This window comes from Saccoglossus kowalevskii, chromosome 18, assembly GCF_978046115.1.
Source record: "Saccoglossus kowalevskii chromosome 18, keSacKowa6.1, whole genome shotgun sequence".
NCBI classification, from domain to species: domain Eukaryota; kingdom Metazoa; phylum Hemichordata; class Enteropneusta; family Harrimaniidae; genus Saccoglossus; species Saccoglossus kowalevskii.
The window spans coordinates 19,976,265-19,991,693 of record NC_140658.1 but is presented as its reverse complement, the minus strand read 5'-3'; the positions used below and the strand labels follow the sequence as shown (position 1 = coordinate 19,991,693).

General features: G+C 35.9%; 1 pseudogene; it reads right to left on the bottom strand.

The window, feature by feature from the left end:
* Nucleotides 1–5,897: 5,897 nt before the first annotated feature.
* Nucleotides 5,898–13,891, bottom strand: LOC146731660 (mixed lineage kinase domain-like protein; annotated as a pseudogene).
* Between the last annotated feature and the right edge of the window lie 1,538 nt (nucleotides 13,892–15,429).

The window sequence follows — 15,429 nt, the reverse complement described above, 5'->3', positions numbered from 1 at the left end:
TGCTTTTTAGTGTGATGAAGATTCTTATCCTTCCAGCCCCAGAACTAAACCACGATTGTATCACAAATCCCAAAAGCGTAAGTGATGTAATGAATCGACAGACTTCCGACTCTGTGAAAAAGAAGGGCTTCCTGATAATATGGCTGCGATGCTGCCGAGAATCTTGCCATTTTAAAATTCATTTGTCGTGCTCTGTGTAAATATGAACATCGTATTATTTTTTGATTGTCTGTAGCTATCACGGAAAAGATGTTTTTCCATGCTTCTAACATTCTTTTCACATCATATTGTAAATATCGAATGCTGCGAAAAGTTCAAGAGAAAGACATTCACGCGTTAGTTTAATTGTCGGATGTGTATACACACAACACATGAAAGCATTGTTGCATATTCTTCAAAATGACTACTCAAATAATTTCAAATATGCACCATAATTTAGTTTCCACCTAAAGATATGAATAATAGATTTGTATATAATAGGTATAATATACATTCAAAAAATGATTCCATGACCAAAGGCATGATAGCTGAAATTTGAGGACGACTATTATCACCTATTTTGATGTCATATGGTTTCAACAATTTTGGAGTCACGCAACGTTTTACCAGAAAGTCGAAAGTTGTCGGGCGTATTGTATCATCAGAGTAGACGTTCAGACATGCAAGTAAATACATCAGCTACTACTTCTAGTATAATTTCTCAAACGAAACTCTTCGAATGAATTAATTATAAATTGTTCAGTCATACATAATGAATGGTGTAAAGGTAATATAAGTCGATCGATAGTTTCTACCGATATCATACTTGAGTTGTGTGAAGCGGATCAAAATACTAGTATGATTTCGAAAATCGTGTTATTTTCGGGAAATGGCGATGGCATGGTGTCAACGCTTTCCTACCTTGTGTTATTACATGAGTGGTAGGGGAATGTACCGGCGACTGACTAACTATGCCGATCCTACTTTAGGTATTTTTTTCATTAGCCAAGAGACATTCCGAGCGCCTGTGTGTCAGACTGTATAATAGGGCTCCTACTTATACCGTTGTATGTCCTCCCAATGTTCCTATGGTTACTGTCTTTGGTTGTCAATGTATATATTTGGTTTGTGTTTCGACTCCACGATGGGATTTGTGTGATGACATGACCCAGTGCTGCTTTGTACTTGGGGTGGAATTACAGTTTGGCTGTTGTACATGGTGTGATTTCCATAGCTGTAATGTCTGTTTGTTACTATAACATTTATGCATCTCTTCGTGTAAAACCACTTCACAGCGGGGGTACCCACAATCAGAAAACTATTAATTTTATGGAGGCAAGAAAGGGTGTCATCGGTATGTTATTGCTCTTCTTTGCCGCATATGTATTTTGCTGGACTGCAAATTATGTCACTCATATTCAAATTCTTTTACAAATTATTGATTTTCAGGCGTGTTTCCTTAAATTGACGCGTTTCTAATGTACTGTATCTGCGCCTGTAATCCATTTATATACGCATTTAGAAGTCGACGGTTTCGTAAAGGTTTCATCCAGTGTTTAACTAGTCAACATAACCAAGTAGGCACGTCGTCTAATCAAGTTATGACAGCAAACTGTTAATTGGATGGAAGACTTGATCTAGGCTTGATCTCATTCATTCCTATATATAGTGTGGACTTTGAAAAAAAAATCGTTAAATATTCAGGTTTAACTTTCTTCCTGGTTACATAATACACGGTTAATTTACTTGTTAGGTGTTGTTTCTGAAAGTGTCAATTTTGCAGGTAATATGACTGCACATGTAACCAACTAAAGTCGATCTCAGGAGAAATGTTATTATCAATATGGTTTAATCAGACTCACGCCTACGTACACTTAACTGAAATGCATTCTTTTAATAATTAATGAGTTGCATCTTGCCAATGATTAGGTCAAGGGTGAACATTGAAACAGATTTTTATATTTGGCAACAATTAGTTTCATCGTCCTTTTAAAACTCTGATTAGCGCTTGACTAGACCCCTTGCAATTCGGATTTAAAAGATAGTTTTTCACAAATTTAAATCAGTATAAACATATAAATATATGTTACTGTCGATATTACATGGTCATGTTCTTTTCTATAAGAATTTTGCTCGAAAACGATACGATATGTTTGTGTCTGTAATTAGTATTTTCAGTTTTTAACGTTAAGATTATTGATAATTCATTACATGTATTTAAAAGAATATATACTTATTGTTGGTTTACATTATCGTTAGTGTTAACGAGCTCCTTCTCAAATATTGAATTTTAAAATAATTTCATGTATTTTGGTATATAATCTTTATGTTGATGAGCAAACCTCTAAAGCTAACTGAAACTTTAATTGTGGTCAAACTTGATTTTTTTTTCTTTTTTGTGTGAGCACACGACAACATAGCTTTATGAATAACTACATCAATAATATAAATGAAAGTCTTGTACATCCTGTTCCTCAAACGAATTCGCCGCTGAACTGCTCTCAATTCTGCAGTGTCACACAGGATCATTATTGCCATACCAATTGATTTATGCAACCGTACGTCACGTGTAAAGGGGTCAGTTTGGAATTGTAAATCATCCACCACGTAAATCATTTACCACATTCTATTGGGATTTGGCGGTTTAATTTTATTACATTAGTTTGTCAACTTCGTCAAAATTTAACTTTTAAATGCGCATTACATGCTGCATAGTCAGCATATTGAACAGGACGAGTACACTTATTGTGAATTAGCTGATACACTAATATTTTGTAACATGTACGTGTACATGTGCACATTGGTTGTACATTGCCTTATTCAATTGTCGCTGTACTGTTGTGTATGTTATATTACCTATACCATTATAAATGTACCAATTATTCAAATGTACCAGAAACCTTTACCATGAAAGGGCAATTTTCGTTTTTTCTAAATGTAGCAAGGAAACAATTGCAGTTTTCAATTGTTTCACACTAAGCATTTCTATGATCATTATATCTTATTTAAAATAGACAAAATAAAGCATTTGGCAAATCGGCTCTAAAATGTTAAAGAGACACAATTTTCACGGCGTCATCGTAAAACAAGATCAATGTTAAATTAAAGAAAAATGAAATGTCTTATTTAATTTTTGTCAACAGCCAAGAACAAAGTGCACCAATAAAAACAAGTTTCATCAATCTAATATTGATGTAATTACATTTCATTTGATTCTGTCTTGCAATATTCTCCTTAAAAAGATTGTGCAGAGACTGCATGCTTTGAAACATTCGACTTCGTTCAAATATGTATCAATAAAGCGCCATTGCTCAAATATCAAGCTATTTTGAATTGGAAAACGAATTCCTAATATTATATACTATATATTATATTGGTATATGGTGTGTGAATACCTGGGGTAAATCTGTGTCAGATTTACTCATTTTGTGGCGATGTTTGGAATTTTCAGCGAATATTTTTGTCATTTCGGTATTTTTGTTTTGTTTCGACTTCCTGAATTGAAAACTATCTGTACAATTGCTTTGATACTTGGTATATGTAGGTAGTTTTTGTGGACCTCTATCAGATTTGTTCATTTCGTGATGAGAACTTCAACTACTTGAAAATAAATTGCTTCGCTTTGAAACATTGTATGTAGGTGATATGGAATGGCCGCTGTCAGGTTTATTTCGTGACGATATCTTCAACTCTTTTTTTATCCAATATTTTTGTCATTTTTGAACAAAATGTTTTTAACCACTTACAAATACCAGCTCAATTGCTTTAATGTTCGCATGTAGGTACCATGGGTTGACCTCCATGAGATTTGTGACAAGATAATACCAATTGTAATTGCCATGGTAACAACCAACTAATTGAAATGGCAAATATTATTTTAGAGTTTATATGCTGGTATCAATGATGCTCAATACGCTAGCTGGTGCACTGTATGCATGCTGGTGCTTATTATCAACGTAGTTGACACTAGTGTTATCGAGCCTCGTGAATATTTAAAGAGTTCGACAAGGCTGTGAGTTATTGGAGCCGGTACAGGCAACTTCATGTTAACCGGTTTGTCGAGCAGTCTCTTTGCGGACTCGACGATGCTTTGATGAACAGCGCCCTCAATCAAACTACTCTAAAATACTTTTTTTTGCTTGGAATCAATTTTCGCTGCAAGAATGATTCAGTGAAAATAAAATCCAGCGAATATACCTTTTTTTCCTATATTTTACATTCAATAAATTCCACACAAAACGTTCAAAAAATCGTTTTAGCAAAATTCAATTCCAGCTAAAATAAAGTACTTTACAGTAGTCAGATGCAGTGAAATGTGGACGCGCAACACACTGGGAAATCGTTGTACTGCGCAAACTTAGCCCACCTGTTGAATGCATACGTGTAATTTTTGGCAGTGGAGTCCACTCTACAGGCCAGTGTCACACTGTAACATGGGCGCCAGACGTACAGCCTCTGGGTGGTCCAATTTCATTAATTCCGGAGCTAAATACTTTCATACATGAGAAAAAATGACAAATGTTAGATAACTGAACCAACTGGCCTATAATGCCAGTCAAAACGCACAATGCGTTGAGCACGACAAAAACTAACAGCAACAGCATATGGAAATTTAATGTCATTGCCACCAGGTAAAGCGGGATAAAGCACTATTCAATATCGCGAATTGTTTAAAGGTTACCATGGACCCAACTGGCCAGTCGAGCCGAGCATAAATAGCTTTTCCAGTCCTGTAACACAAGTATAAGAATAAACAATCTGGTCGGTCGCATCTTGCTTATACCGAAAAGTTACCTATGTGGCACGGACGCATTCAGAACAGCGCCCTGCCTCACTGGACCAAAAAATGGGACTGTGTCTCACTTTATATTCGAAATCAACGAATAGAGTTTGCAGGTGGAAAAATAATTTGGTACATAGATTATACATGTTAAAATACATATCCTCCGACCGTGCGTGTGTGTGTGCGTTCGTTTGTCCGTGCGTCAGTCCGTCCATAGCCATATTTCTGAATCCTTTTGACCAATTTTGTTCATTCTTTGCATGTACCTATTACTTTATGTGGGGCATATGCACATGCAGTGGTTTAGCAATTTGATTCAAAATGGCCAACTGGCAGCTATCTTGTTTTTTGAAAATGTCATATTTTGGACAATCTTTGTCAGTTTTCATTCAAACTTGGTACATATATTATACATGTAAGGATATATGTCCATGACAATTTCTTTCGCAATTGGTTCAAAGATGGCCGACTGGCAGGCATCTTGTTTTTTTTTTAAATGTGGTATCTTGAACATGCTTTGACAGTTTCATTCAAATTTGGCGCATACTTTTTAAATGTTAGGATACACGTTCATGACAATTTCTTTCAAAATCGGATCAAGGATGGCCAATTGACAGTCATCTGACTTTTTTGCCTTACTACTATATTTCAAAGATTTATGTACCATTTTCATTCGTATTTGGCACATACATCATACATGATGTTTCATAATCAGATCAAATAATAATAACGGCTATATGTATATATGCCTGCTTTTTCCTCGTAAAATATACATAAGCCTCATTATATTCTTGTGTAGATTTCTCATAATTTGCATTCTGTATGACATATACATGGATATCTGGCATAGAACAATATCTCATTTATTTGTCAACTTAGCCCCTGGCACAGGTCTTATGTTTTATGAAATGTCTGTCTTCTTTGGCTTTCTTGTCATACTTGTGCTCATAAAAAAACCTCAGTCTATCTTGTAGCCCTTCTTGAATGACTCTACATTGACAGGCCCTTAAACTGTGGTGTCCTTCCATCACGGTACCACTTGTTTTGTGGCATTCTTGAAAAGGTAACTACATTAAAATTGAGCTTACAAACTGTCTGCCAAAGCTAAACCATGTGTTTTTAGGGCATATAAGACTCACATTTTTACTGCTGAGTGAACCTCTTTGATAACAACCACAGTACCATTACTCAGAGCTTCTAAGGCCTCATCTTTTCTTGGTGAGAGTAAGAAATCTCGTACAGTAAGAAGATTTAAGTAAAAATATTTACTTTACCATCATTCTCATCACATCACATCACAACTACAAGTCGACCCTATGGTGAGTAATTTGGTTGTATTACTATGAACCCAAATCAAGTCATATGATCATTATTTCAAAAAAAATTATTTGTAATTGTTGAACCATAGCCTCTTAGAACTTGGTTGAAGTTATATTTTAAATGGTATATTTGCTTTATTAGAAACACTTGTGTTAACTGTAAATATATAGTGAATACAGTAGTCCATATTTGTACTTCATGCTTCCAATACCGTCAACACACGGGAGTTCGTATTCACAGTGTTATCAGGGGTAAATTGTCTAGACCAACATGATAGCGTACTTCTAGTTCACAACTACCACTTCTGTGTCTAGTTCAGTCAAATATGAATAAGGAACAGTTTGAGCAATCACAATTCTGATCATAAGATGCACCCGATACAAGCCGTTACACAAATGTGCAACTATAAAAACGTGAAAAAACTATGGCTTTAAAGGTGGTCATTATCTACATAATGACAGGTAAGGAAGTTACTTACTTTGATGTGTAGATCTTCATTAACAAGGAACTTAATGCTAGAAATTGACCGATGTAACATTGGTGGTTTTGCATTGTGGATTCGATATAAACCACAAGCGCCTTCAAAGGCCATGCGCAGTCGGCGTCTCCAGGTTAAATTGTATCTAGAAGGATTATCTAAAACACCTCGCAGATCCTTTTCTGACATATATTCCATAACAAGGAGATGAGAGTCTATAATAATATTAGAAGTATATGAGAGTATTTAAGCATTCAGTTATATTAAAATACTAGTTATAAACAATTGACATCCATCTGTCAATGGAAGGAAAGTTGTGCCTGGCCTCATCCTAAATCACAGCATTGCATTCCCTGGGCATGAATTTGATGGTGATGTCTTTAGCTTAACAATATTCCTTATGTCAGGTATAGCAGAATGATTTTATTTGATCTTTGAACATTTTCATAAATAAATCAACACGCAGGCAGAAACAGGTTTTCTAGAAATGTATCTGACTCATTTACATTATATTAACATCCGACTTGAATATCAAGTGTCGAATTACGTACGTACATATTTTTCTTCGCTGTGGTTACATCATCACTTTACATTGAAAAGACTTCAATGACACCATCAACTTCACACTTTTTGGTTTCACTTACACTTCTGTTTCTAAGAGCAGTTTTATGACAAACTCTTTATCATACATTTCTCCTTTAAAGTTGTATCGTCTGACAAATTTGTGTTTGTGACTTTTACATGTTAAGTAATATATGTACTATAAATACAACAGGTACAAGATTTGCAAGATATGGGCCTTGCCGATCAGTGAACATTTCCAATGTGATTGAGTTCTCAACATCTTAGGTTGTAATCAAGTCACCGAATCTCACAGTGGATGTTTGAATATTAAATATATACAAACTATATTACAAAATAAATATTTATTTAAATAAGTATTTCCCATTAAAGTTGATCTGAGATACATCACACTCTGAGTTGTTTTCTGAATAAACTTCCCCCCATTCGAATATATGGGACAAATATTCTACTTAAGTTACCACAGCATCCAAGCGAATGTCAAACAGAAACATTGCATACTTCTTTTAGTTGTGTTTATAACACTTCCGATGCAGAATTCGATCAGCAGTGGATGACGCAATTTATTGTTTTGAAGGCAATAACTAACTTAGATGATTAAACAACGCAATGCAACAGGTTATTTTCAGTAAATATTGAAATGCAGTAATTATCAATTTTGATTTCTGTGCAAATTCAAATATGAGTGGGTCTCCATTAGATGGAAACAATTAGTGAAGATATTTTAATCTTGGGGTATATTTTGTCATTTTACGATGCTATTTTCGACTTTTACTTTATAACATCTAGTTTGATTTAATTGATATTTTTATATGTGTAAAAGTATCTTGGGTGGACCAGTCGATTACATTTCGTGACAAAAAGGGGACACTAACTTACATATAATTTTGATGGAGTTGATGAATTCAAGACTAGTACCTAAACTTATCTTGTCAGTTAATGTAAACAAAGCTAAAGTTATTTGTTTCCCTCACTATGGTGTTTATATAACTATATGCATGCAATTAGTATTGGTAGACTGTGCTCTTCTAAAACAGTGGAGCTATTTTAATTGCTTGTATGTTATAGGAGAACAATATCCTGTGAATAAACATAGCAAATTGTATGAAAACGAGGAGGCGTGACACATATGGTATTTCATATTATACTTACCAGTCTCTTTACAAATGCCAAATAATCTCACTACATTCTCAGCATCGAATTTCTTCATTTTCTCAGCTTCATCTCTAAGGTTCTTAGCTAGCAATGGCCCAGGTGATCTGTGGGATGAAACATGTTTTGGTATTAAATGTGTCAGAATCATAGTTAATCGAGCCACACTACTCAAACTGTGCTTCAAAGTCAAAGTGATTTATGATTGAAAATGACACAGATTTAGCTAGCATGCAGCCAAAGAAAAAGGTAAAATTATATGCTTTGATGTTAGAAGCACTGTGTGTCAGAAGTGCATGTTCGAATCTTACCCTTGATCATTGATTGCTATTCTTTCCAACAAATCTAACCAATCACTGACAACCATGGTAACACAGAGCATGTGTCTCTCCGTAAATTTATGTTTGGATATTTATGCCACTAAATTTAAATTTATTAGCATTTGGTGACTAAAAAAGATTCTAATCAACAATGGATGATGATTGATTGATTTGCACATATTTGCTTCAGAGGTCAATGTTCAATGAGTCGTAGGCGTGTTGAACCCTAGATCCCTGACTAAACAAAGGGCGTTGTTGAAATCTTAAAGCTTACAGAAGAAGAATAACATTCTGATAAAATGCTTTCAATATAATATAAAACTGAACTGCAAAATAGGACTCGGGAACGGGAAGATGTTTGCCCATGCTGAAATAACTTCGTGGAATAAAAAGCAAGATCAAGAAACGTGAACAAAATGTGGAACAGCAGTACGTGTGTCGCTAAAGGCAAAACTAGACATTCACAAACTGGAAAATAATTTGTTGGAATTCATTACGATTTAAAATGAAAAGGTGCAGATCCTTAAAACTGAAATGGGTTGTACCATGACCCATATTTGTTGAATGTTTTTCGATTAATGGTTACACAAAAAGCATGAAACGTTTTGACGAAAAATTCCACAATACGTGTCAGCAACGACCTCCCTCTATTTGGCATTAATAAGTGGGTTTGTCAGTACTTCTTATTTTATTTTTTTATGATATGTACAGGACACATACTTCGTAATGTTTCTGGTGCTGGGCTCCAGTATTTCTCAGACAAATTCAGCTATATGCTGATCAGTTTAGTACAGTGGCTACCTCCAATGCCTGAAATAGAAACTGGCAGCTACTGGTCAGATAAGCATTGAAGTGTTTTTTTCTGAGACTGAAAAAGCTTGTCGAGAAATTACAAGAACAGGACATTTGAATTATTTACACAGTTGATAATTTGCAAATGCCACCAATCAGATGGACAAACTTCACATTATAATTACGACAGACGTTCTTAATTTTAATGTTCGGTTCCACGGGAACCATGGTGACAATGCAAATGATTTGTATACTCAAATGACTGAAACAGAAAACAAAGGTATTGATATCTTGAATTTTCGAGTTGAATGTTACGACAAACACTCCACTATCACCTAGTGAGAAGTATTTCATAAGGACTGTGTATGTGACAGTGCCCCCACAGTTTAGAATCAGTTTACCAGCAGCAAATCAGGTTGTTTCTTTAATCAACACGCTTGGCCAAGCTATCAAAACAAATATGGCTAGGCACAATGGACGCTGTGTTGCGAATTGGTTTGGATTTCGAGGCAATACAGCGATGATATCGAGACATCATACAACCCACAGATACTCAAAACAAGCCGGTAGGCTGGTTGGCGATCCGCTCCGCTCAAAAACAAGCACCGTCATTTTGGCTGTTTCCATGGTGTGACATAAACGTGAAGCTAACGTCGGTTTATAACTAATACGAAGATCACAGAGGAGTTAAAAGCCGTTGCTGGTGAAAAGTTACCCCAACTTTAGGGTCACATTTCTCGGTAATGAAAACAGATATCAAAAATTCAAATAGTAACTTTGTGCCCACACTCAAGCTGAGTAGAATGAGCTATGTCTGAAGTGTTTTATCCCAAATTTGTAGGAGGAGATACATTTGGCGCGAAGCTATCCAAAAATCAGTTTTTTGGCTGTTGCTATGGCAACGGTGGGCCAAATTTTTTTACAGATTTCTCCTAATAACTAGGGTGAAGGTGTGACCTACCTGCCAAGTTTGAACGAAATCGGCCAAGCCAAAAAATCACAGAAGAAATCATACGTGAAAACACTGGAAATGTACACACACAGACACACACAAAACGACAAAAGTGATTATAAGGGCAATCCTAGCGGAGCGGCTCGCCAACAAAGCTATTGAAGCCATGCTTAGTTCCGAGTCTTATGTGTTCGATGTTAGTCGCACCGGAAGTGGTAAATCATTATGTTAATATGATTTACCGGCCTTGCGACCACCGAGCGTGGTAATAGTTTGTCACAAGGTGTTATCAGACATCAGAAATGCAAAAGGCAAAATTACAAGTACATTTTGGCAGTCATTTGTAACAAAGCTTTCTATTGGACAGTAAACGTTCTATCGGGAAACCACGTGACATACACGATCATGAATTGAGTTTCTGCACGGGGTTCAGGAGGGAGGAATGTGTTATTCTAGACAAAGAACGTGATAAAACTCACCGCCACATGGTGATATACGTTTCAACTGATTTATTGAATGGCTGGCATCAAAACAGATTGGTTTCAGTACTAGTGAGCTCGTTATTTTAACTACTGCAACTACTGCAGTGTGTTGTGTAACTGTACTGTGCAGCGGGCGGGACTTCTACCCTACCGTAGATTGCGTCCTGTAGATGGCAGTCAGCTGGTGTGTTTTTCAATCATCCAGACATTTGACCCCAGGTTTTGAGGTAGAAAATGTGGCCTCTGGGTCAGTTGAATACCATTATACTAAAGAGTATGGGTTCTTACAGTGACTGTTATAGAATACCACCTTCATAATTTGAAACATTTAATCATCAAATGCATTACAGGAAAGTCAATCAGAACCCTTAAAGGGGAGCAGAGGTGTGGCTTTTGACACTCTGTACATAAAATTTGAGATCTATGAATGAATTCTGTCGATAAAAACAACTTGTATGTGCTGCGAAATGCCCTATATATCGGTTATAAAACGGGCTGTGAAGCAGACGACAAACTTCCGCTTTTCCTGGTGTCATTTCGCCTCTAGAGGGCCAGTCAAATGACGTCATCAGTGAACACTGATAATTGAACCCATTCATGCTAGTACGCCAATCCCATAGAAATGCTACTATGAAAGACCTTGATAACTGACTACTTAAAAGTTGAAACATGGCGAGGTGTTGCGTTATGAATGCCGTAACGATTCATGTTATGTTTCTCGAAATCCCAAATAAAAAATCACGTTGTTGGTTGCGAGAAATCGGCGGAAGAACAAACCTGAAAGTGAAGACAGTACAGCGTTCTGGCTATAGTAAACAGTGAGTGAATACATATTGTACGAGTTAAAACTAAATGAAAAATATGCTAATATCACTTGAACCACAGTACTCATTTTGCCCAACTTCCCACTTTTTAAACGATCGTGAAAATAAAAGTGCAACTATTGTATAGCAATTTCTATCAATAAAAACTCCACAAATTTAAGTGTCAAAACACACATGACATTAAACAGTTAGGATTCAACCAAAAGCCCAACAAATGAACATATTACTGTGTTTTTTTTTCTATATTTATTTAAGGCAGATTGCTACTGAACAGTTTTTGGGTGATGCAACTTCCGTACAAGGCATGGTTTACATATAAAACATTATTATACATCTGTCACCGTAACGCCATAAGTTACAGCATGCCGTAATTTTCGGTATTTCACGGGGTATTTCGTCAGGCACGACGTGGAACCATTTTGACCATACAAAAGTGAACAGAGAAAAAGAATCATTTCGCATACCCAAACCTAGTAACAATGAAACCACATTTGTTTGCCTATAATGACACAGATCACTAACTCAAAACAATAGATTGGCTGCCCCACCGCACAGTAAGTGGGTTTTAAAAACAAGTCAATATTTTGATGCTGCATAATACACCAGGCAGCTGTCAATAGACTAATTTGAATACATACACGATATTATAGTTTGAGGAGGAATCGTACGGAATTTAATTTCAGTGATTTACTTGATATAAAAACCGTCACAATTAGTCGTTGTTGGTAAATATTAAATACAGTAATATACGTACAGTTCGACAGGTGAAACAATATTATGTATATTATTGAATATATAAAATTCAAAAAAGTTTTGCTAAAATTACTTGCAAAAATGTTGTATTCCCAATAGAGCTGATCACGTTGATTCTAATGATAGTTTGAAACCTATATAAGCCGTCAGGTTGCTTGAACTTCAGTCAAACTTCATATTGAAATATTTTGGTACAGAACCACGGTACCTCAAAACACGCCCTCATATATAACAATTTATATATCAACATTTTTTTCTTACAAACCTGATCTTCTACTGTAATTGTGGCCCTCTGTAGTTGAGATCAGTTTTTTTATTTCTGTTTCGATCTTTGCTACAGAGGACGCTATTACGAAAGTCATGGTTATTGATTGGGCTGTTTGGTGTGTATTGAAATTAGTCTATTGACAGCTGTATTATGCAACATCAAAACTGACTTGTTTTTAAAATCCTGGTTTTGGATACTGATCTGTGTCATTATTGGCAACAAAATATGGTTTCATTGTTCGTAGCTTTTAATATGCGAATTGATTTCTTTTCTCTGTTCACTTTTTTGTATGGTCAAAATGGTTCCACGTCGTGCATGACGAAATGCATAATACTAATATGTAAATTAGCCACTTATTACGCAGGTTCATAGCCCCAAAACTGATCGCGTCTACGAATAATCTCAAGGTCGTGTGTGTTCACCAATGACACGCGTGAGACCTGTAATAAATTTTGAAATTCCAATCATCTGACCTCCACACACTTCTATTGCAGGTACAGTTGCCCTGTCGTGATGGACGTTGATGTTGTTATGACAATAGACATATATATTTGGAAAACAAAGAAATGAACCATAATATCGAGCATACCAGGATTCGAACCTGAATTATTCTGATCCGTAGTCAGACGCATTGTCCGTTGAATACTTACTAAAAATGAATTCAACTATATTCCAGATGTTACAATAATACAATACCATAAATACCCCCCCTCAAACAAAAAGAAAACATTACCTTCGCTTATGTCATCTAATAAAACAATTATTTGTTGTCGATCCAATTCTTCGTCCTTTCGGTCTTCTTGGAGTATTCGTTGTTGTTCAAACACCTCATCAATTCTGGCTTTCGTAGCTGCTTCCAATCCTAAAGACAGCGCCGAGGCAAGCCCGTCCAGTCGCTCATTGAAATTAGTAAATTCGCTCTTATAATCTTCTCGTTTCAAAATTTTCTTGATAGTTCCCACAACCCTAAATTTAACAAGGAACATCTTCGACTCTCTCAAGCATATCTCAAGCTGGGTCAGGGCCCGTTCATAATTCACTTTATCAGCGTTGTTTAGCTTCCTCACACCCTGGAGGGGCTCTTACACAAGTCGCGAATCGTCGACACCGCTCCTTGTTTGCATTCACTTCTTGAACAATATCATAGATCTCACTGGCAACTTGAAAAACCTGAAGTGCAGTGTCCGCCATATTTTTGCTACACGCCTCAATGACTATGGTTACCCTATAACAAGCAGACACTAAATTCCGCCAATTGGAATGTTCCATTAACTGAGATTCATGGGTGTGCCAGGATCACACTCTGTGATTTTATCATTTGTTCGAAACAAAGTCTAAAATGACTTGGACGTATTTTATCTATCATAGTTGGCTGACCTTCTTAGAAAGCTTGTCATGGCGATCAACAGCACAGTCCCTCTCACCCTCCTAAGTCAATGCTTTCTGTCCCTATTAGATGTGGTCCGTTCCTTTAGTGAGAAAAATGCTTCCAGGAATTAATGATTAACGCAATGTATTTCAAATCTATGTAGAAAGGGCGTGTCATTGTATAACCGACTCAAGTTGAATTATTGGGCTCATCATTTGTTATTATTGTGATGCTACCTCGTAAAAATGTCTTGACAGACGGGTGATTGATTGTTATTAAAGAACAATCGGCGTCACAACGTGTTCATGTGCTGGAGTATTACTTAGGCATTAGAAATGTATTGTAAAATGTAGGATATTTACACCAATTGTATGGCATAACAAGCCTGCTGCGTACTGCATTATATCATAGTCAAGTCAAAGCGGTGGGCAGTGCTTCATAATAAGATATTATTTTTACGACCAAACTTAAAGTACATTATAACAATAGTATCAAAGGTTAAGTGTGGAGAATTCAGATTACAGGTCGTGTTTTACAATCACCTTATCTGTATAATCAAAACCAGAAGCAATCAATCAAACTTAAATATTTAGTTGGACTAGCCGAGGTATGCCAATGTATGCCCTATATTTGATTTTTTTATAATGTAATGTAATCTAGGCTATACATGTCACATGAAATATAATATTGCGTACTTCAAATATTAGTGGTGTAATTTTATGGGAAAGTGGTTGTGAGAGGTGTATGTTAGATGTAGTTGTGTGTGGTGGATGTCGATGGCATCATCAATATTATGGTCATGACCATCATTCGTTGGGCACGCAACAAATCGAGATATTGCCTTCAAAAACATGTGTTATTGTTCAACTAAACATGTGACGTAATGCGGTAAATCATACGACATTTTTGTTGGCGACCCAGGTCGGGCAAAACAAACTAAAATTCGATATAGAATATATATTATCTGCTAAATCTAGTTCGTTAAGATCGTTCGTGGGTATTTCGACCTATTAAATAGAGTGAAAATGTTATCATAAATTGTTGTCGATATATAATAATGTAGATATATGCCATAGCCTCCTGGGTGTTCTTACACGTTACATATTGGGGTTTCAGAGAAATTTGATGTAACAAAATGTCAAGATATAGACATTTTGAACAATTATTATAAGAAAGCATATTTCATGAAAAATTAATATTATTTCCCACAATCTGCTGATAATTCATGAAGCTCAGAGTTATAACATCCATCCCATCTTGAAACAACATACGCTGTATTCACTATATGTCATCGAACGATGTATCCTGATATGTCGTGAACTTTGCCCCATAGCTGACAATGTTAAATGGCGCAAACTTTGCCGTTTTATATGAT